Raw genomic sequence first — 20,768 nt, forward strand, 5'->3', positions numbered from 1 at the left:
GTCAGCCCTGAAGCACGTGTCACGTGGCGCCCCTGGGCCACTCGACCGCTGGGAACCCTCCTTTGGAAATAAGAGTGGAGCCAAGACGGTCCATTTCCTTCACTGATGCAGCCCAACAGTGAACGGAATCACATCTCTGGAAGAGTTGCTCTGGCCTAAATCTCCCCTGTTCTATTTTCTGCGTGGCTTCTTTTGCTTGCAAGGACCCAGACGGACGCAGAGTTGGCACCAGAAGTGGAGTCTGGGGCTCCACAAATAAATGCTGGAGAGGGCGTGGTGAGAAGGGGCCCTTCCCACACTGTCGGTGGGAATGTAAATTGGTGCAGCCGCTACGGAGAACAGCCTGGAAGGTTCCTTAAGAATCTAAAAGCAGAGCCCCGTGTGACCCTGTGGTCCTGCTCCCGGGCGCGTGTCTGGAGACAAGCGCGGCCTCAGAAGGACGCACACGCCCCAGTGCTCACTGCAGCGCTGTTCCCAGCAGCCGAGACGTGGGGGCAGCCCGAGTGTCCATCTGCAGCGGGGGATGGAGGGCATGTGGCGTGCTCATACAGTGGAGTATTACCCAGCCATGAAGTGCCATCGGCAGCAACGTGGATAGATCTAGAGTCAGACAGAGAAGCAGAACCATTGTACGACATCCCTCAGATGCAGAATCTAACGAGACAGGATACAGATAAACTTATTTACAAAACAGAGACTCACAGACTTAGAGAACAAACCTATGGTTGCTGAGGGGAAGGATGAAGGGAAGGGACAGTTAGAGCGTTCGGGATGGACGTGTACACACTGCTATATTTAAAATGGATAATCAGCAAGGACCTACTGTCCAGCACAGGGAGCTCTGCCCAATGTCAGGCGGCAGCCTGGCTGGGAGGGGAGTTCAGGGGAGAATGGTACCTGTCGAGCCCTCGGACATTCCCTGGAGCTCGGGGTCCTCACGGGTCCCTCTGCTCCCGCCCCAGCTGTGCCAAGGCCTGCGGCAGGGCCAGGGTGCCATCTTCCCCTGGCAGCCAGCGTTTCAGCTTCCAGTCCTGAGATCACACCACGTGACGACCTTCTGCTGGGAACAGGCTCAGCTGGCGGCCGGGTGGGCACAGCCAAGTCCTACGACCGAGCTTTCTGGGCGATGCCCTTGGTGCCAAGGGCTCCTTGCCTCCTAATTCTTAAATCCATGTGCATTTCAAGGGAAATTTAATCCGTGTGTTTCTCAGTCATTCACACTTAACTCATCATTTTGTCATTTCCTAAGAGCTTTTGATGTTCAAGAAGCCTTCTGTATAGTTTCACAAGCCTTTCTTTTTGTTCTTTAAACCATGAAAGCCACATTTTTTTCTTTTTAACAAAAAAGAAAAAAGAGTAAACAAAGCCAGAGTTTGAAAAGACTCAGGGTCGGTTGTACACTCAGAAAACGCAAGAAGCCGGACGGCTGTAGGCTTGTCCAGGGCACTTGACCTTCCTGACGGAACCAAATGTTAGGCAAGGCTCTGACTGATGGGAATGGAAAATCACAACCAATTTCAAAAAAAGGTCAATCCTTCAAAACCAGAAAAGTTTAAATAAATAACATCTAAACTCCATCCAGCATGGCAATAAAACACTCTCTAAATGCAAACAACTCTCTAACTGCAAACAAATCATATCCTTTAGAAATAGTTTCCTAGCTGAGGTCAGAGCAGCAAGCAATTTCCAGGTTGGGGAAATGCATTTGAGTGAAACACATGCTGTGCAGGAGGTGGTAAGGGAATTACTGTTTTTTTCTCCCTGCCTGTTCAACTGCCCCCCACCCCATCACACACCTTCACCTTCTTCCTCACTGTTGCAAAAACAGAAGTCACGTGGGAAGATGCTGCCCAGGGCTGCTATTTGTACAACATGCAGAATCCAGATCCCGGGTGGTGGGGTCCCTCGCAGCTCGCAGTGGATCTGGAGTCGGGCCGTGGCCCCCCGGTACCCCTCACTCACCCCGCACAAGTGCTGACACCCGCCTTTCAGCTCCATTTCACCTCCTGAGTGGCGAGGCCCCTCAGGCAGGAACCAGCTCTTTGGCCAAAACATCCTCTTGGTGACAAGATCCCCACACTGAATAAACTGGGACACGCGGCCGATGCCTACTCCTGCCATCGCTGACCGCGTCAGACGAGGAGTCCTCGATTCTAACGGTCCCCTGACAGGTCTTCACGGAATGTCTCCAGTGTTCTGACACCGATTCACTGATGGACTGATTCAGCCACTAGGCTGTGGTCCTCGGGGCCCACTGCTCCAACCCGGGACGCTCACCATGTCATAGCTCAGGGTGAGTCCTGGCTGAAGGAGTCCGTGACATCAGGCATGACGGCAGGCGAACTGCAGAACCGAGCACGAAGGTGGTTACCACGGTGGGCAAGTTAAGAGCACCGAGGCTGGGACGGGCACTTGAAGTGCCCCAGCCTTGGGTTTGAAGGATAACGAGTGTCACTGCTGAGTCCACCCGCGAGTCTGGCCAGGTTTGCAGGAAGCAGTGGCCGAGTGACAGGGAGGGCGCCCCTGGGGGCCCCACGTCCCTGGCCCAGAGGTGGCCAGGAGAGGGGGGAGGGGTGGGTGGGGCCCCAGACACGGGCTTTGGTTGTGAACAAGCAGCATTACCATCAACCCTCTGCGGCCGGCTGGAGGTGCTGGTGCTGAGTGCGCTCAGGGAGTAGAAAGGGTTACTCCAGGTGGGAAGTTATACAGAACGTCCTGGAGCTTCATCCCCGATCTAGACTTGGGCTGAAAAGGTCCAGGCCTCAAGCAGAGGTCACACACACTGCAGTGCTGGATCAGCTCCAACCCTGGGTCTCCCCGGTTTGTTCGTCCCGGGAGGAGGCTGCACAATAAGCCAGGACCACACAGAGAAAGGCACAAGAACCCAGAGCATCTGTGTGCCCGAATTCATTCCCCAAACACAGTAGTCCTGCCCGCGGAGAGGAGGCGAGCAGGGCAGCATGCGAAGGCACACCGCTGACCTGGCCACCGCCGGGGGGCTGGGAGATCATGGGGTGCTCACCCAGAGACAACCCCTCCCCAGAGCCAACAACCGTGTGCGTCACCAGGCCTCTGTCTTCTGGGGTCTCTGGGGGCTGGGGGACAGAAACCTGGGCGTGTGCATTTAAAGGTCGTGTTTCTCAGTCTATAAGCAATAAATGCTGGAGAGGGTGTGGAGAAAAAGGAACCCTCTTACACTGTTGGTGGGAATGCAAACTAGTACAGCCACTATGGAGAACAGTGTGGAGATTCCTTAAAAACTGGAAATAGAATTGCCTTATGACCCAGCAATCCCACTGCTGGGCATACACACTGAGGAAACCAGAATTGAAAGAGACACGTGTACCCCAATGTTCATCGCAGCACTGTTTATAATAGCCAGGACGTGGAAGCAACCTAGATGTCCATCAGCAGACGAATGGATAAGAAAGCTGTGGTACATATACACAATGGAGTATTACTCAGCCATTAAAAAGAATACATTTGAATCAGTTCTAATGAGGTGGATGAAACTGGAGCTTATTATACGGAGTGAAGTAAATCAGAAAGAAAAACACCAATACAGTATGCTAATGCATACATATGGAATTTAGAAGTATGGTAACAATAACCCTGTATGTGAGACAGCAAAAGAGACACAGATGTATAGAACAGTCTTTTGTACTCTGAGGGAAAGGGAGAGGGTGGGATGATTTAGGAGAATGGCATTGAAACATGTGTAATATCATATATGAAACGAATCGCCAGTCCAGGTTTGATGCAGGATACAGGATGCTCACGGCTGGTGCACTGGGATGACCCAGAGGGATGGTATGGGGAGGGAGGAGGGAGGAGGGCTCAGGATGGGGAACACGTGTACACCCGTGGCGGATTCATGTTGATGTATGGCAAAACCAATACAATATTGTAAAGTAGTTAGCCTCCAATTAAAATAAATAAGTTTATATTAAAAAAAAGTCACGTTTCTCTCTCAAAATTTCCTAGGACTTGAAACCAACACATCGCTGTAAAGCAATCACCCTCCAATTAAAAATAAACTTTAAAAAATGTCATAAACTTGGACCGAAAAGAGCATCTTTCACCCATTTTGAAATTGGATGAAATTTCCATCCATTTCATCCATTTCAAATTGAGGGACTCCTCAATTCGACTCCCACTTAGCCACCACTCAGGGACCACAGGAGAGAGGTGGTCAGGGGTCTGAAGGCCACTGAGTCCCAGTCTGTTTGGGAGACACGGAGTCTAAGCTGTTTGCCCAGCACAGAGCTGGTGGGCGGCAGAGTCTGCGCCGAGAGCCAGGCACCCCTGAGTTCCCACCTTCTGCTTTGAAAATATACTACACACCTAATTTCAATCAATTTGAATCACTTTGGTTTGTTTGAATCTCACAAAGGAAGCAAAAGGTGGTATAAACTTAGTCTTAATGTTGCTGGAGTGACTTCTGTAAAATGCCTTTCACACAGTTAGGAGGGACGCGGGAATTAACCCACATCAGGGTAACTGACCTCCTTCTGATAACAACCACAACAGCAAACCCGGTTCAAAACTGGGAAAGGAGCACATCAAGGCTGTATGTTGTCGCCCTGCTTATTTAACTTCTATGCAGAGTGCATCATGAGACATGCTGCGCTGGATCAATCACAAGATAGAATCACGATTGCGGGGAGACATATCAATAACCTCGGATATGCAGATGACACCACCCTTATGGCAGAAAATGAAGAGGAACTAAAGAGCCTTTTGAAGAAGGTGAAAGAGGAGAGTGAAAAAGCTGGCTTAAAACTCAGCCTTCAAAAAACCAAGGTCATGGCATCTGGTCCCATCACTTCATGGCAAATAGATGGGGAAAAAATGGAAACAGTGACAGACTTTATTTTCTTGGGCTCCAAAATCACCCAAAATCATCATGGCTGATGGTGACTTCAGCCATGAAATTAAAAGATGCTTGCTTCTTGGAAGAAAAGCTATCACAAACCTAGACAGCATATTAAAAAGCAGAGACATCATTATGCCTACAAATATTCATATAGTCAAGGCTATGGTTTTTCCAATAGTCATGTATGGATGTGAGAAGTGGACCATAAAGAAAGCTGAGTGCTGAAAACTTGATGCTTTCAAATCATGGTGCTGGAGAAGACTCTTCAGAGTCCCTTGGAAAGCAAGGAGATCCAACCAGTCAATCTTAAAAAAAAAAAAATCAACCCTGAACATTCATTGGAAGAACTGATGCTGAAGCTGAAGCTCCAATATTTTGGCCACCTGATGTGAAGAGCCAACTCACTGGAAAAGACCCTGATGCTGGGAAAGATTGAAGGCAAAAGGAGAAGGGGGCAACAGAGGATGAGATGGTTGGGTGGCATCACCGACTCGAAGGACATGAGTTTGAGCAAGCTCCGGGAGACAGTGAAGATCAGGGAAGCCTGGTGTGGTGCAGTCCACAGAGGAGTCGCAAAGGTTGGACACAGCTTAGCGACTGGAAAACAAAGGATGAGATTAATTGAACAAGACAATGTGCCAGGCTTTGTTTAGGAAAATTACTGCAAACATGTTCAGCGGTGGGGGCTCCAGGATTAATTGGAAAGAAGACAGCAAAGAACACAGGGGAAGGATACAGACACAGAGGGAGGGAAGACAGTGGCATCCTAATTGCAAGGTTTATATATGCTGTGGTGTAGGGTGTAATTAACACAATTCTGTGGGACTACGCAGCACGGGGTATAAACTGCACGTCTATGCAGAATCTCACCACTAGATGGCAGTGTAGGCCAAATAAAGAAGCTACATCAGCCTCAGGCCGGCAAGTTCTAGGTGCGTATATTGTGATTTTCTGGATTTTTACTACGATTCCAAATCGTATGTCAATCTCTTTTTAAGAATCCGCTGGAAGCGTAAGTGAACACATAGTCAAGACCAGCAAAGAAAGGTCAAGATCAGAGCCTGGTTGTTAAGCATCGGAGTCCACAAGTGAACAGGTGCCTGCCTGTGTGTGTGCTGGGTTTGATGGTGAAGTTGGGGGAAGGGTGGCCTTTTGGAATCGCCTGGAAGCCCTGGGAAGGGCTGGAGACCAGTTCAGATTATGGAGGCAGCATCTGTGGGTAGGACGGGTGGCTGGTAATGGTCACAGTTGAACGAGGTTTCCTGGGCTGTGCCCGCCCACCCGCTGGCCGCAGCAGAGGGCAGTGCTAGCTGAGTAGTGTGCTCTGTTGCGCTCTTAGACCTGGGCTGTGCTGTGTATGCAGATATACAGGTGCGTGTGCGTGCGGAGCGGAGGACAAGAGGACAAAAGGACTCACTTGCCGCGTCCTCTGATCCTGCATCTGTTTCTACATCAGTACAGCTGTCCCTCCCTGTCCACAGGACGACACATTCCAAGACCCCAGTCAGTCAGTTCAGTCGCTCAGTCGTGTCCGACTCTTTGCGACCCCATGAACCGCAGCACGCCAGGCCTCCCTGTCCATCACCAACTCCCGGAGTTCACTCAAACTCATGTCCATCGAGTCGGTGATGCCATCCAGCCATCTCATCCTCTGTCGTCCCCTTCTCCTCCTGCCCCCAATCCCTCCCAGCATCCGAGTCTTTTCCAATGAGTCAACTCTTCGCATGAGGTGGCCAAAGTACTGGAGTTTCAGCTTCAGCATTATTCCCTCCAAAGAAATCCCAGGGCTGATCTCCTTTAGAATGGACTGGTTGCATCTCCTTGCAGTCCAAGGGACTCTCAAGAGTCTTCTCCAACACCATAAGACCCCTGAAACCCACTGTGGTACCGGATCCCATATATACCATCTTCTTTCCTGTACATACGGGCTAAGTCGCTTCAGTCACGTCCAACTCTGTGACCCTATGGACCAGGCTCCCCTGTCCATGGGAATCTCCAGGCAAGAATACTGGAGTGAGCTGCCATGCCCTCCTCCAGGGGGCCTTCCCGACCCGGGGGTGGAGCCTGCGTCTCACATCTCCTGCTCGGCAGCTGCTCGGCAGGCGGGCTCTTCACCACTAGCGCCACCTGGTGCAGCAGCAGCACCAGTACAGCTCCCCTTTTCCTTCTTTAAAACATTGCAGATAGAAAATTCATTCTTAACAGTAGATCTCAGCAACCTCAGCACGTACTTTTTCTTTCCTTACTGATGAACTTTCATTTTTTCACTCTGAAGACGCACTTTCCGGCTTCTCTGTGGCAGAACAGTGGCCAGCATCAGTCCTCTGGCACTTTGGGGCCACGAGTAAGTATATCAGTCGCTCCAACACCAGCCCCGTGACGCCTCAACCGTCCGTCTGACAGCTGCGGGCTCCTAAGTGCCTACCGGGCTGACATGCTGGACAAAGGGATGACCGTGTACCGAGTGGATTGGAGAGAACAGATTCCACCTTGCGGCTCAGAAGGGACCCGTCAAAACTTATGAATTGCTTACTTCTGGACTTTTCCATTTAATGTGTCTGCATCAAGGTTGGCTGTGGGTAACTGGCACCTTAAAAAGTGAACCCACGGATATGGGACACTGCTGTATCTGTACAGAGAAATGACAGAAATGGCTAAGTTTAACTATGAGAGTTTATATATTTTATATGAGTTTATGTGTGTTTATTCATCTCCTTGAATATTTATCGAATGCCTACAATGAGCTGTACAGGATGCCAAGGAAACTGTAAAGATAAATGAAATCACATTTCTTAATATCTGTAGGGTAGAGAGCCTGAAAACACTCTTGCCACAATACGAGCAGAAAAGGCTAGATAAAGTGCTTTTCAAGTCCTCGTACATGCACAGCTGCGTACAGAAGTGAGGTCCCAGGTGTGAGAGGCCCCCGTCTGTCCCTGCACTGGAGAGCCCTATCGCTGCGCACTGCCCCGATGCTCCAGGGACCAGGCGGGAAGGCCTGAGACGGGCTTCGGGCTCGCCCGTGCCAAGCAAGGACGGGCCAGGGCGCGTACAGCCAGAGCCCGGAAGATGCTCTGCGAGCCCATGAAGAGGAAGAGGAGACCCGTGGAAGGACACCGATGGAAGCACTTCACAGTGGCCTTGGTGCCTTGAGGGGAAAATGTGAAATGTGCCTCTAATGAGACCGCAGTCCTGGGCTGACCTGGGCTGGCCTGGGCTGGGGTTCAAATGGACACTTCAGCACAGAGTGAGCAAGAAGACAGTTGTAAAGCATTTAAAGCACTGCCAAATTGGGAGCACCAACGAACACCTGGAAATATCAAAAGAAGACCATCAAGAGGCAAGTCAAAAGTTACGAGGCTGGGTCTGAGCCTCGGACACCAGGGAGGGGCCGTGTGAGGTTGGAAGCAGAGCGGACGCCTGGGGTCACCAGGAACTGGAGGAGGCAGGAAGCACCCTGCTGGAGGCCTTTGAGGGACTGTGGCCCTAGGACACCCTGATTGTGGACTTCAGGCTTCCAGGGCTGTGGGAAGCATCAATGTCCGATTCATGAAGTCTCCAAGTCTGCCGTGCTCTGTTACAGCCGCCTCAGGACACCCAAACATCAGTTAGCAGTTCCTGACTTTCCACCCCGCCTGCCCTCCAAACCAGTAAGAGGAAGACTGGAGTCTGCAGCTCTCCTGGGACTGAGATCATGTGTCTCCTCCATGGCTGTACCAATTCTCTCTCCCCTCACCACAGTTTCTCCTCTTAGAAGCAGGGCTGGGACAAAGCACCCTCCGGCTCACTTTTTACGGCACCAAAAAAGTAACGCTCGTGAATGAATGACTACTAATAGCAAAGCCCACGGCTGGACAGGACTCGTGAGATGAACAGGAGTCTTTGAATCAAAATTTGTACAACTATTTTATTTGCTTAAACAAAGGAGAATCTGCAACGAGCACACGGAAGGTGCAAAAAGTGATTTGTTGTGATCTCCAGTGTCCGTAACAGGCAACCGAAGACCACACGACAGCCAGGCCCGCCAAAGGCAGCTCAAAATCCAGATGTCTGTGGCGGGATCTGACTGCAAGAAACCAGGTTTTAACTTGAGAACGTGGTGTTTCCCCATCACAGCCCTGTTGAGAGGACTATGAGAGAACTCTGTGAAAGCCTCTATAAAGAGCTTCTATTTGGAAACCTTGCTATGCGCTGGGTGATGATTATAATTCTGTGACACAAATTAGACCAGCCTTTGGTGTCTTTGAAATGTAGTGTGTTAATAAAGGTACATACAGGTTAAAAGATGCAGCTGTGAAATTACAGGATTTACATGAAATTACCACAAGAGTTTGATGGAGTCCTGGTCTGATTCCACAGAGCAAGTTTCCCATGAAGCTGTCTCCTCTCCGAAAGGGCCTTGATCTCTGCACAGCCACCTATGAATTCCACCATGGATAAGGTAATTAAAGGGACCGCAGTACGGGGGAGAGATTGCGGAAGGTAGAGGGAAAGCTCTAACATACTTTTAATTGGAGTGCCAGGAAAGTTATGACCAACCTAGACAGCATATTCAAAAGCAGAGACATTACTTTGACAACAAAGGTCCGTCTAGTCAAGGCTATGGTTTTTCCTGTGGTCATGTATGGATGTGAGAGTTGGACTGTGAAGAAGGCTGAGCGCCGAAGAATTGATGCTTTTGAACTGTGGTGTTGGAGAAGACTCTTGAGAGTCCCGTGGACTGCAAGGAGATCCAACCAGTCCATTCTGAAGGAGATCAGCCCTGGGATTTCTTTGGAGGGAATAATGCTGAAGCTGAAACTCCAGTACTTTGGCCACCTCATGAGAAGAGTTGACTCATTGGAAAAGACTCTGATGCTGGGAGGGATTGGGGGCAGGAGGAGAAGGGGACGACAGAGGATGAGATGGCTGGATGGCATCACCAACTCGATGCACATGAGTTTGGGTGAACTCCGGGAGTTGGTGATGGACAGGGAGGCCTGGAGTGCTGCGATTCATGGGGTCACAAAGAGTCGGACACGACTGAGCGACTGAACTGAACTGAAGGAGAGGAGCACTGTTTAAAGACAAACTAAAACTGATGGAGCACTGGAGAGGCTTCACCCTCCGGGTGAGGAACCGTAAGAAACCTCAGGGAGAACATGTGAATAATGATGGCATCCACACTTATGAACAAGGCAGACATCAAGCACTAATGCAAAAGTCATCCCGTCACAGACAAGTGCTTACCATGGTTTTGGAGCCCTGATCTTTGCATATGTCTTGTGTGAAAGTGAAAGTGGCTCAGTTGTGTCCGACTCTTTGCAACCCCATGGACTATACAGTCCATGGAATTCTCCAGTCCAGAATACTGGAGTGGGCAGCCTTTCCCTTCTCCAGGGGATCTTCCCAACCCAGGGATCAAACCCATGTCTCCCACATTGCAGGCAGATTCTTTACCAGCTGAGCCACCAGGGAAGCCCAAGAATACTGGAGTGGGTAGCCTATCCCTTCTCCAGGGGATCTTCCTGACCCAGGAATCGAACCAGGGTCTCCTGCACTGCAGGAGTTGGATTCTTTACCAACTGAGCTATGAGGGAAGGTATACATCTTGTGTAACTTCCATGAATTCAGGGTTAAGGTTGCCTCTGTGATACCCAGGAAAACCCACAAGAGATGAACTCTGAGGAGTGAGAGGCTGCAGGGTTGAGGTCCAAAAGCCATGGTGATGACTAGCAGCTCTCAGAGCTCGGGGTTGACATCACTCCTGCACAGAAGGCAGGATCCACGATCCATGTCACTGGGCAGCACTGCCTCCGAGAAGGAGGATTACAGGGCCCATGCAGAAGTCCTAGAGGACTGTTTGCATGAACTGCTGTTTACCCAAAAGCGCATTCTAAGCAGGCATCTCCTGATGGGTTCAGCCGAGTGCAGCACATCCCCGAGCAGGGACATTCCTTGGTGAAATTCACTGGTCTCCATGGAAGGAAAAACCGTCCTGGACGCCTTGGTTTGCCTCTGCTGTGTGGACTGGACAGTGGGGGCTGGGGAGCACCAAGTCTGGGGGGGTGGTGTTTGGTTCACGAGGCAGCTTCTGAGCTTCGTCACGGCGCACATTGGGAGATCTGGATAAAACCTGCACTTGCCTGGGCTTCTCCTGCTCTCAGCACAGGAAAATGTCCCAGAGATTCGGGTCCTTTCCCCACCCAGGGCCCTCCAATCAGAATGGTATCAGGTATCGAGAAACTCTAAGGAAGCCCTAGGCCAAAGGTCCAGGAGCTTTTCCTCACAAGGGACCCAAAAGGCTTATTTCTTTTACTCACTGAATCCTCCCCTCCCTCTGCCACATTTCCGGTGCACTCGCTCTGTGCTGGGTCCTCTGGATACACGGATACCCTAAGAGATGGTTCCCCAAGAGCATTTCCTGAGTGCCTGCTCTGTGCTGGCAAGGCAGGAGACGGACACGCCCCTGGGCTGGACAGCTGGTGTTTGTGAGGCGGAGTCAAGCTGAAGCTTTGTTCCCATCCAGACACTCCAAGGACAGAGCTAGTGGCAGAGGCTGAGCTCTGCTGAAGTAGAGACAAGGTGCCCGCTCCTGAGGTCAAGGAAGACGTCCCTGTCCTGCACCGCACAGGGGGGCCTCTTGGGGGTCAAAAATGGAGGGGCACCACCCCATAATAAGTGTGGACGTGCACCCACAGGCCTCTGCGGTGGGATCCATCGTAGCAGAAAGTTGCGCAGGCATCTTGGGAAGGGTCCTAGGACTGGTCAGGAGTGAAGCAAGCAGCAAGATCATTGTCCAAAGGTAAACCAAGACCCAGAAAGACCGTCCTGTGTAAACATTTAAATCATCTCTTTTCAGCGTCCCTCCTCATTGGGACTGTGCTGTGCTGTGTCTCCAGTGGCAGACTTTATACCTGCTTTCACAGGTTTTGCCTCCTTCAAACATTCCTGCTTTCAAACCAGGTAAGAGTCAGGGAAACTCTGCCTCTAGCTTCTAGCCCCTGGTGGTCTAGTGGGAAGTTTCCTGGGTTTCATCCAGTTACTCAGGTCCAACTCCTGGGCAGGGACCTCTCACCGCTCTCCCTCCCAGGTCACTGAGTCCTGGCGATCCACGGACACCTCAAGAGATGGTGGCCAGCACAACGCAGGGGGATGACCCCCTCAGAGGGCAAGGTTGAACCACGGCCTCCCAGTGACCTTAGCTAAATCTAATTTAAGGAATCATTTACACAGAAACTAGAAGAGCTCTGTGATACTTTGCAAAAAAAAAAAAGAATCATCTCATGGACTTTCAATCCAGCGGAGACTGCTGTTTCTTGCTTTCCAGTGGACAGCAGCAAACCCTGGAAACAGGACTCTCCTGAAAGGCGACAAAAGGGCGCCGGTTGGTTGCTGATGGCACTTGCTTTTAGACAAGAAAACAGCAGAGACACAGACGGGGGAGGGAATGAGAGATGACCAATAGGAGATCAATGGCCTCGGGATGGTGACCTCAGCTATTCAAGTCATGTTCTAAATCCTCTATTTTTCATTTCTTTTTGTAAAATAGGCTATATATATATATATATATATATATATATATATACACACACACACATGCTGTTGCTAAGTCACTTCAGTCGTGTCCGACTCTGTGCGACCCCATAGACAGCAGCCCATTAGGCTCCCCCGTCCCTGGGATTCTCCAGGCAAGAACACTGGAGTGGGTTGCCATTTCCTTCTCCAATGCAGGAAAGTGAAAAGTGAGAGTGAAGTCGCTCAGTCGTGTCCGACTCTTAGCGACTCCATGGACTGCAGCCTACCAGGCTCCCCCGTCCATGGGATTTTCCAGGCAAGAGTACTGGAGTGGGGTGCCATTGAGGTGGTCAAATACTTGTGTTTCATATGAGTGTGTTTAGAGTAATTTGGGGGCAGCTGACTTTATTGCAGAAATTATATAAAACTAGAACATTAGCAAAATCATAAACAAGAATTTAAGCCAAAAACTTCTATCAGGTGTAGCCTAGTCTATCCCAGGCCATCTGACTGCATCTGTTCTGGACCAGTCCTTATCTTTATTAGATGCAGGTAAGTGGCCACACATCCAACAACTGGACTGAGTTCTAAAAACTAGCATAGAATTGTGTCCATGACAGAAGCAGCTGCTTTATATGCTAAGGCCCAAGAAGTCAAGAAAACATTATAAATGACCGTGCGAGTCAGGTCCAGCATCTTGGGCAAGATATCTACTTCTGATGTTGTCTCCTTCTCGTCCCGGCATGAGCCCTCTCCATAGCCCAGTCTGGTGTCTCCTTATCCTGGTGTGAGCCCTCTCCATAGCCCAGTCCGGTGTCTCCTTCTCATCCTGGTGTGAGCCCTCTCCATAGCCCAGTCCGGTGTCTCCTTCTCATCCTGGTGTGAGCCCTCTCCATAGCCCAGTCCGGTGTCTTCTTCTCATCCTGGTGTGAGCCCTCTCCATAGCCCAGTCCGGTGTCTCCTTCTCATCCTGGCGTGAGCCCTCTCCATAACCCAGTCTGGTGTCTCCTTCTCATCCTGGCGTGAGCCCTCTCCATAGCCCAGTCCGGTGTCTCCTTCTCATCCTGGCGTGAGCCCTCTCCATAGCCCAGTCCGGTGTCTCCTTCTCATCCTGGTGTGAGCCCTCTCCATAGCCCAGTCCGGTGTCTCCTTCTCATCCTGGTGTGAGCCCTCTCCATAGCCCAGTCCGGTGTCTCCTTCTCATCCTGGTGTGAGCCCTCTCCATAGCCCAGTCTGGTGTCTTCTCGTCCTGGTGTGAGCCCTCTCTGTAGACCCGTGTCAGGGACCTTTGGAAGTGGGAACTAACCCAAGAGTCAGTTTCCTTTCAATTTCGCCATGCTTGAGCTAGGTGAGAATACCTGGTACAGCCCCTTCCCCCCAGGTTGGAGACGGTCCTTTAAACTGTGTCTTTTCCAGTATGCATAATTTCCAATTTTTGACCCTCCTATGTTTAGGTTTCATGAGGAGTTAATGAGTTGTGTCCAGAACCACTCTGCTCCATTCTCCTTATACAAAAACATAGAAACCATTGAAACCACCATTGACGATGTGTCGGGCAGGTTCACCGACGGTAACGAACATCCAGGTGGTGGGGGAGGCGGTGCATGGGGGGGTTCGATGGGAACTCTGTACCTTCAGCTCAACTTTGCTGGGAATATAAAACTGCTCTCACAAGCGCGTTCACTCACTGCTCTGAGAACAAATACAATCACAGGTTCTTTCTTTTCCTCTGTGTGTACTCCCAGCTTCTCCGGGGGTCTCTGGGCACACAGGGAAGCTGCCTGCTGCTCTCTGAGAAGCAGCACTAGAAAGGCAAGGGTGGGACCCTTGTTTATCCTCTTAGACAGCTAAGAGGATAAACGGGCTGAGTCACAGCACAGTGATGTCAGACCCCTGTTACTTCAGACACGACTCCATCTACAGCTGCAGAGCTGTGGTCGCTTTCAACTGAGATGGCATCAGGGACCCGGTGTGTGCATTTCTGAAGACATCTGTAGCCATTGCCCCTCGAGCAGGTCTAAACGGTATTTCCGTTTTATTCACCACCCCTGGTTCCCAGACTGTCAGATGCCCTTTCAAATTCTAGGAAACAGGCTCTCCTCCTCTCCAACATTTTCTTTCTAGTTGATTTTTTTTTAAGTAGTAAACCTTGAACACGTTGTATGATGAGTGGCTGACAGCCCTGAGAGCATTTTCAGCCCCTCTTAATGTGTCCTCCGTTGTGTTCCGTAAAGGCCTTCGATTTCCTGCCTCATTTTAAGCATGTTGGGAAGGGCTCTAGCAAACTCTCTGAGAGCGGCTTTACGTTTGGCGGTGCAACATTTAGAGCCCTTTTGTCTTTGTGTCCTGTCTTCGTCCCTCTTTTGAGATGTCCCGGCTTATGTGGATGACAAGGTCATGTCAGAGCTTCCGGCGTGGGTGGCTGGGACTCAGGTGTCGGAGGGTGCCGGGGCCTTTGTGACTCAGATCTGTGTCCGCGTGATGCAGTCAGTCACCTCTGAGAGGTGATTGCGTCACGAGGGTAGGACCAGGCACTCCTGCAGAAAACCTCACCAGGGCAGCTTCCTCATGCCCGAGGAAAGGACACGGCCCCGGCAAACAGCCTGGACTGCCCTGTGGGCCGCTGGCCGCCCTGGCTGGGAGAAGACGTTGGCACAGTTGGCAACCGGCTGTGCCAGCTCCTCCTCCAGGCTCGCGCTCATCTGGACTTGGGCCCCGGTTCCCTCTGTGAAGTTTAGAGCTTGTGCCCAGCTCCAGCTTCCTCCGCCCCTCCGAGCAGCAGTCTCTGCTGACCCCAGCACCTCCGGCTGCTCAGGGCACTCTTTCGTGAGGGTGTGGCTTCACCCTTCCTGGAGGGAGTTCAGGAAAGGCCCTGACAACTCAATCACATGCAAACTGAAGACACGTCCCCACGGCAGAGCGGGGACTCTGTCTGAGGGAAGGCTGACCAGGAGGCTGGGAAGAATCTCCAGGCACACGGCATGGGGCTCTTGCTGGTGAGCTATGCTCTTTTCTGCCTCCACTGGATCATCTGTAACAACCATGCATTGTTCTGTAATGGTCTCAGTTTATACCTGTCTCTCTCCTCAGGTAGGAGATGCCTATAGAGTGGAGTAGACATGCATGTTAAAGAAGTTGATGTTTACACTTCTTAAACTTCAGTTTGAAATAATCACACACTTACACAAGGGCTGCAGAAAGAACATAAAGTCCTTCAGCCTCCCAAATGTTGCACAGCCACAGTACAATGACCACGAGCAGGAAATCGATGTCGACACAGTTTCCTTAAGTCCTTAAGAGCCATGATTAAAATTCTGTCAGTTCTACTAATGTCCTTTTTTTCTGGCTTAGAGTCACTTCAGTTCAGTTCAGTTCAGCCGCTCAGTTGTGTCCGACTCTTTGCAACTGCAGCACACCAGGCCTCCCTGTCTGTCACCAATTCCTGGAGTTTGCTCAGACTCATATCCATTGAGTTGGTGATGCCATCCAACCATCTCATCCTCTGTCATCCCCTTCTCCTCCCATCTTCAATCTTTCCCAGCATCAGGGTCTTTTCCAATGAGTCGGTTTTTCGTATCAGGTGGCCAAAGTACTGGAGTTTCAGCTTCATCATCAGTCCTTCCAATGAATACTCAGGACTCATTTCCGGGACCTAATTAACCTTAAAAGCTTCTGCACATCAAAGGAAACTATTAGCAAGGTGAAAAGACAGCCTTCAGAATGGGAGAAAATAATAGCAAATGAAGCAACCGACAAACAACTAATCTCAAAAATATACAAGCAACTCCTACAGCTCAACTCCAGAAAAATAAACGACCCAATCAAAAAATGGGCCAAAGAACTAAATAGACATTTCTCCAAAAAAGACATACAGATGGCTAACAAACACATGAAAAGATGCTCAACATCACTCATTATCAGAGAAATGCAAATCAAAACCACTATGAGGTACCATTTCACACCAGTCAGAATGGCTGCGATCCAAAAGTCTACAAATAATAAATGCTGGAGAGGGTGTGGAGAAAAGGGAACCCTCTTACACTGTTGGTGGGAATGCAAACTAGTACAGCCACTATGGAGAACAGTGTGGAGATTCCTTAAAAAACTGGAAATAGAACTGCCTTATGATCCAGCAACCCCACTGCTGGGCATACACACTGAGGAAACCAGAAGGGAAAGAGACACGTGTACCCCAATGTTCATCGCAGCACTGTTTATAATAGCCAAGACATGGAAGCAACCTAGATGTCCATCAGCAGATGAATGGATAAGAAAGCTGTGGTACATATACACAATGGAGTATTACTCAGCCATTCAAAAGAATACATTTGAATCAGTTCTAATGAGGTGGATGAAACTGGAGCCTATTATACAGAGTGAAGTAAGCCAGAAGGAAAAACATAAATACAGTATTCTAACGCATATATATGGAATTTAGAAAGATGGTAACAATAACCCTGTGTACGAGACAGCAAAAGAGACACTGATGTATAGAACAGTCTTATGGACTCTGTGGGAGAGGGAGAGGGTGGGAAGATTTGGGAGAATGACATTGTAACATGTAAAATATCATGTAAGAAACGAGTTGCCAGTCCAGGTTCGATGCACGATACTGGATGCTTGCGGCTAGTGCACTGGGACGACCCAGAGGGATGGTATGGGGAGGGAGGAGGGAGGAGGGTTCAGGATGGGGAACACATGTATACCTGTGGTGGATTCATTTTGATGTTTGGCAAAACTAATACAATTATGTAAAGTTTAAAAATAAAATAAAATTTAAAAAAAAAAAAAAGAATACTCAGGACTCATTTCCTTTAGGATGGACTGGTTGGATCTCCTTGCAGTCCAAGGGACTCTCAAGAGTCTTCTCCAACACCACAGTTCAAAAGCATCAATTCTTTGGTGCTCAGCTTTCTTTATAGTCCAGCTCTCACATCCATACATGACTACTGGGAAAACCATAGCCTTGACTAGTGAGAGTCACTTCCTATTACCTTTATTTGTCAAACCTTCATAGAAGAGACTATGTGCTGGGCCCGCTCCTAAGTCAGACTCTTTCCATACATCTCATCTCATCTTCACAATCTCATTAGTTTGGCTTCTGTTCAGGTCAACACTTGGCTGATGGCCAGGATGAGGCTCAGAGAAGTGAATAAACTTAGAGGTCACACAGCAGTCAACTGCAGTGCTAACGTTTGAAGCCGATACGTCCTTCTCAGGAGCCCGAACTCCTCACCTTATGCATCCACACAGCTGGGCGGCTGGATCTCCACCCTACCCTCTAAGTGCCCCATCCCGCCTGCCTTCGTGTCCTTCCGTTGCCCCAGGAGGTAATATGAGAATATCCTGCAGAGCCCGCAAGACCACGACAAACCTACAGCAGGACTTCAAGAAAGGATCTCTAAGTGCAGCTGAACCTTCCCGGTATTTTTTTTTTAACTTAAATAGAGTTCAGAGTTGTAGCAACCTTGATACCATGTTCGAGCGTCTAGCTTAAAAAATTGTGCTTATGTGGACTCTGAATCTGTTGCTCAGCACAGAGTCCTCTGGTGCTTTGCTGACTCACTGACGGGTTTCGGTTCAGAGTTGACAATAAAAATCCTTTGTTTGTGGCCTGAGTTTCCTTGGTGCAGCCCAGCTGATGTATGCACGGCCCCCAGTCAGACTTGTGGCCACTCTTTGGTCTTCTTGACTTGTACTTCAGGGACTAATTCTAAGTCTGCATCACCTCCTCAATACAGAAGTTTCAAAGAACTCTCTGAGAATAAAATATGGCTGGACCAGGAACTGGTTGGATGCAGGAGCTGATTTACAAACTACGTACTGACAGTTCTGCCACTGGAGATCGGTCTCTGGAGGAATATCATGTCTCTCTCTCTGGGACACATTCAACCTGTTTTACAGCAATTTTGGTGAAGCCAGAAAAGACATGCTTATCCAATCTGCAGATGACAGACTTATGAGATGTAGCTAACAAGATAAACGACAGACTTGAACTACAGAGGCCCCGACAGGCTAGAACACTTGACTAAAGCCACAAGATGAAATTAAACAGAGATATGTGTCAAGGCCTGCATTTAGGAGCCAAAAATCGATTGCACAAGTACCGGATGGGGAAAACCTGGATTTACAGCCATTCGTGTGGAAAAGACTCAGGAAGAGTTTCAATCGACCACAGGCTCGACTTGGAGCCAAGAGCAGACCTGGCTACTGTGAAAGGGAGCCCCCTGAATCACATCCACTGGGGAAGTGCTAACAGAGGAAGCAGGTAATGGCCCCCCCGGGCTTGGGCTGGCCATGCAACATTGGGAGGATGATGGGCAATCTGGAGGGCCGCGTTTTCAGACGGAAACACTAGAAAACACTTGTTCATGGCTCTTCCAGACCCCGAGGTGTCCTAGAACCAATGTCGTAAGATGGAGAAGCCCTTCACAGGCCCTTGTCAGCCAGATGAGTGGCTCTAGGCCTGGTTGAGTATCAGAAATACCAGGGGAGCTCTCAGGGGATTCGGATACAGGTTTGTCTAGAAGTGTGACATCTGCGTTTTCAAAAGATCTCCAGGAGTTTCTGATAAGCAGCCAGGACTTCGAGCCACTGGCCTAAGAAATAGGCTGAATTTCACAGTTTGGATTTCAGAGGAGTGGAGGTTCACTTCGAGAGCACCCTCCCACCGAATTTCCACTCCACTTGTTGTGCGTTGAACTGTGGCCCCCCAGAACTCATGGTGGAGTCCTACCCCCAGTCCCCATGGATGAACGCATCTGGAAATGCAGTCTCTGCAGAGGTGAGCATGTTAAAATGAGGTCACCCTCCACCGGCACCGACCCAGTCCGACACAGTGGGTTAGAGCAGAAGATGGAGACGCAGAGACACAGAAGGGAGGCGGCCCTGTGAAGACGGAGGCAGGACACACGAGGCTGCTGCGAGCCCGGGGCGCCAGAGCCACTGCAAGAGGGAGGGGCAGGGCTCTGCCCAACCTCACCTGTGGGCCTCTGGCCTCCAGGCTGTTGTTCAAGTCACCCAGCTTGTGGCACTTCATCATAGCGGCCCGGGGAACTGAGACAACCTTCACAGGGGCCTCACTCCACAAAAGCAAGCTCCTCCCGGGCCCTGCACATGTCCTGGCAGCCCTGCCTGCTGTTGCCCACAAGGTCTCTCAGCCACCCTGCCCCATGCGGCTGAGTCCTACTGACCCTCCACACTCTGTTCCCACACGCTTCCAGGAAACTACACAGACACCGCTGGCCAGACCCCCGCAGCAGCACCTCATCTTGCATTTGGGGTCTCTGCTGCAGCACGTGGGCCATGTCCCAGATGACACAGGACCAACCCTGCCGTCCCCACCGAGCCGTGAGATGCAGAGGACGGCCTCTGTGACTGTCGTTTCAGTAACCGAAGCACCCAGCACCATGATTTACACATAACACACATACGGCGAATATCTATTAGAAGCCCAGAAACACGAGAATGTGCTTAGAGAAGACACCGAAAGACATATAACAGCTACCTTGAGATGTTCAACCATCAGTTGACAGCAGTGTGGGGCTCTTCAGGTGGTGCTGGTGGTAAAGAACCCTCCTGCCAACGCAGGAGACGTAAGAGACACGAGTTCGATCCCTGGGTCAGGAAGATCTGCCTGAGGAGGAAATGGCAACCCCTCCAGTATTCTCTGGAGAGGGAAATGGCAACCCACTCCAGTATTCTTAACTGGAGAATTTCACGAACGGAGGAGCCCGGCAGGCTACAGTCCATGGGTGGCAAAGAGTCAGACACGACTGAGGGACTTTCACTTCACTCCAGTATTCTTGCCCGGAGAATCCCCTGGACAAGGAAACTGGCGGGCTACAGTCCGTGGGGTCGCAAAGAGCTGGACATGACTGAGGGACGTGGGAGGCGTGGACAACAATGTGGGCGTTTTCCTGTGGCTCCAGACGCAAGAGGAACAGGAGAAGCAAAAGGATCTCCTCGCCGCTCAGAGTGTCTGTGAGTCGAACTGCCTGCAGAAAGGAGGGACCCTCAGACTTGGAAGCTTGAGGCAAGGGCGGTTGCTGTTTGGGCAGGGCTTCTGGCAGCTGGATTTCTAAGCTGAAGCTCCGAGGAGAGTTCCGGAAGATAACGCACTTTTGGGAGACATCTGGGTATCGACAGGATCTAAACACTTGAGCCTGGGTGAAACCATCCAGAGACAGGTCCGTGCAGACAAGAGGAGAGAGAAGAGTCACGAGGACGGGGCCGTCTGGCCCCGGGGGTGGGAAAGCTGAGGAGCCGGTGGAGGAGGCGGCCAGGAGGGGAGCCTAGTCGGCTGGGAGGGCCGCACCCAGCGCGCCCTCCCTTCTGAGGGCACCTCTCCAAGTCATCTGATCCAGATCTACCCCAGACCCTACTGCCACTGCCC

The 20,768-nt window shown here is 50.5% G+C and overlaps 1 protein-coding gene across 1 annotated transcript in view; it reads right to left on the bottom strand.

Annotated features, from left to right (window-relative positions):
- Positions 1-20,768, bottom strand: part of PDE10A (phosphodiesterase 10A) — a 574,597-nt gene that overhangs the window by 482,324 nt on the left and 71,505 nt on the right. The window lies entirely within an intron of this gene.

The sequence above is a fragment of the Bos taurus genome, chromosome 9 (assembly GCF_002263795.3).
Source record: "Bos taurus isolate L1 Dominette 01449 registration number 42190680 breed Hereford chromosome 9, ARS-UCD2.0, whole genome shotgun sequence".
NCBI classification, from domain to species: domain Eukaryota; kingdom Metazoa; phylum Chordata; class Mammalia; order Artiodactyla; family Bovidae; genus Bos; species Bos taurus.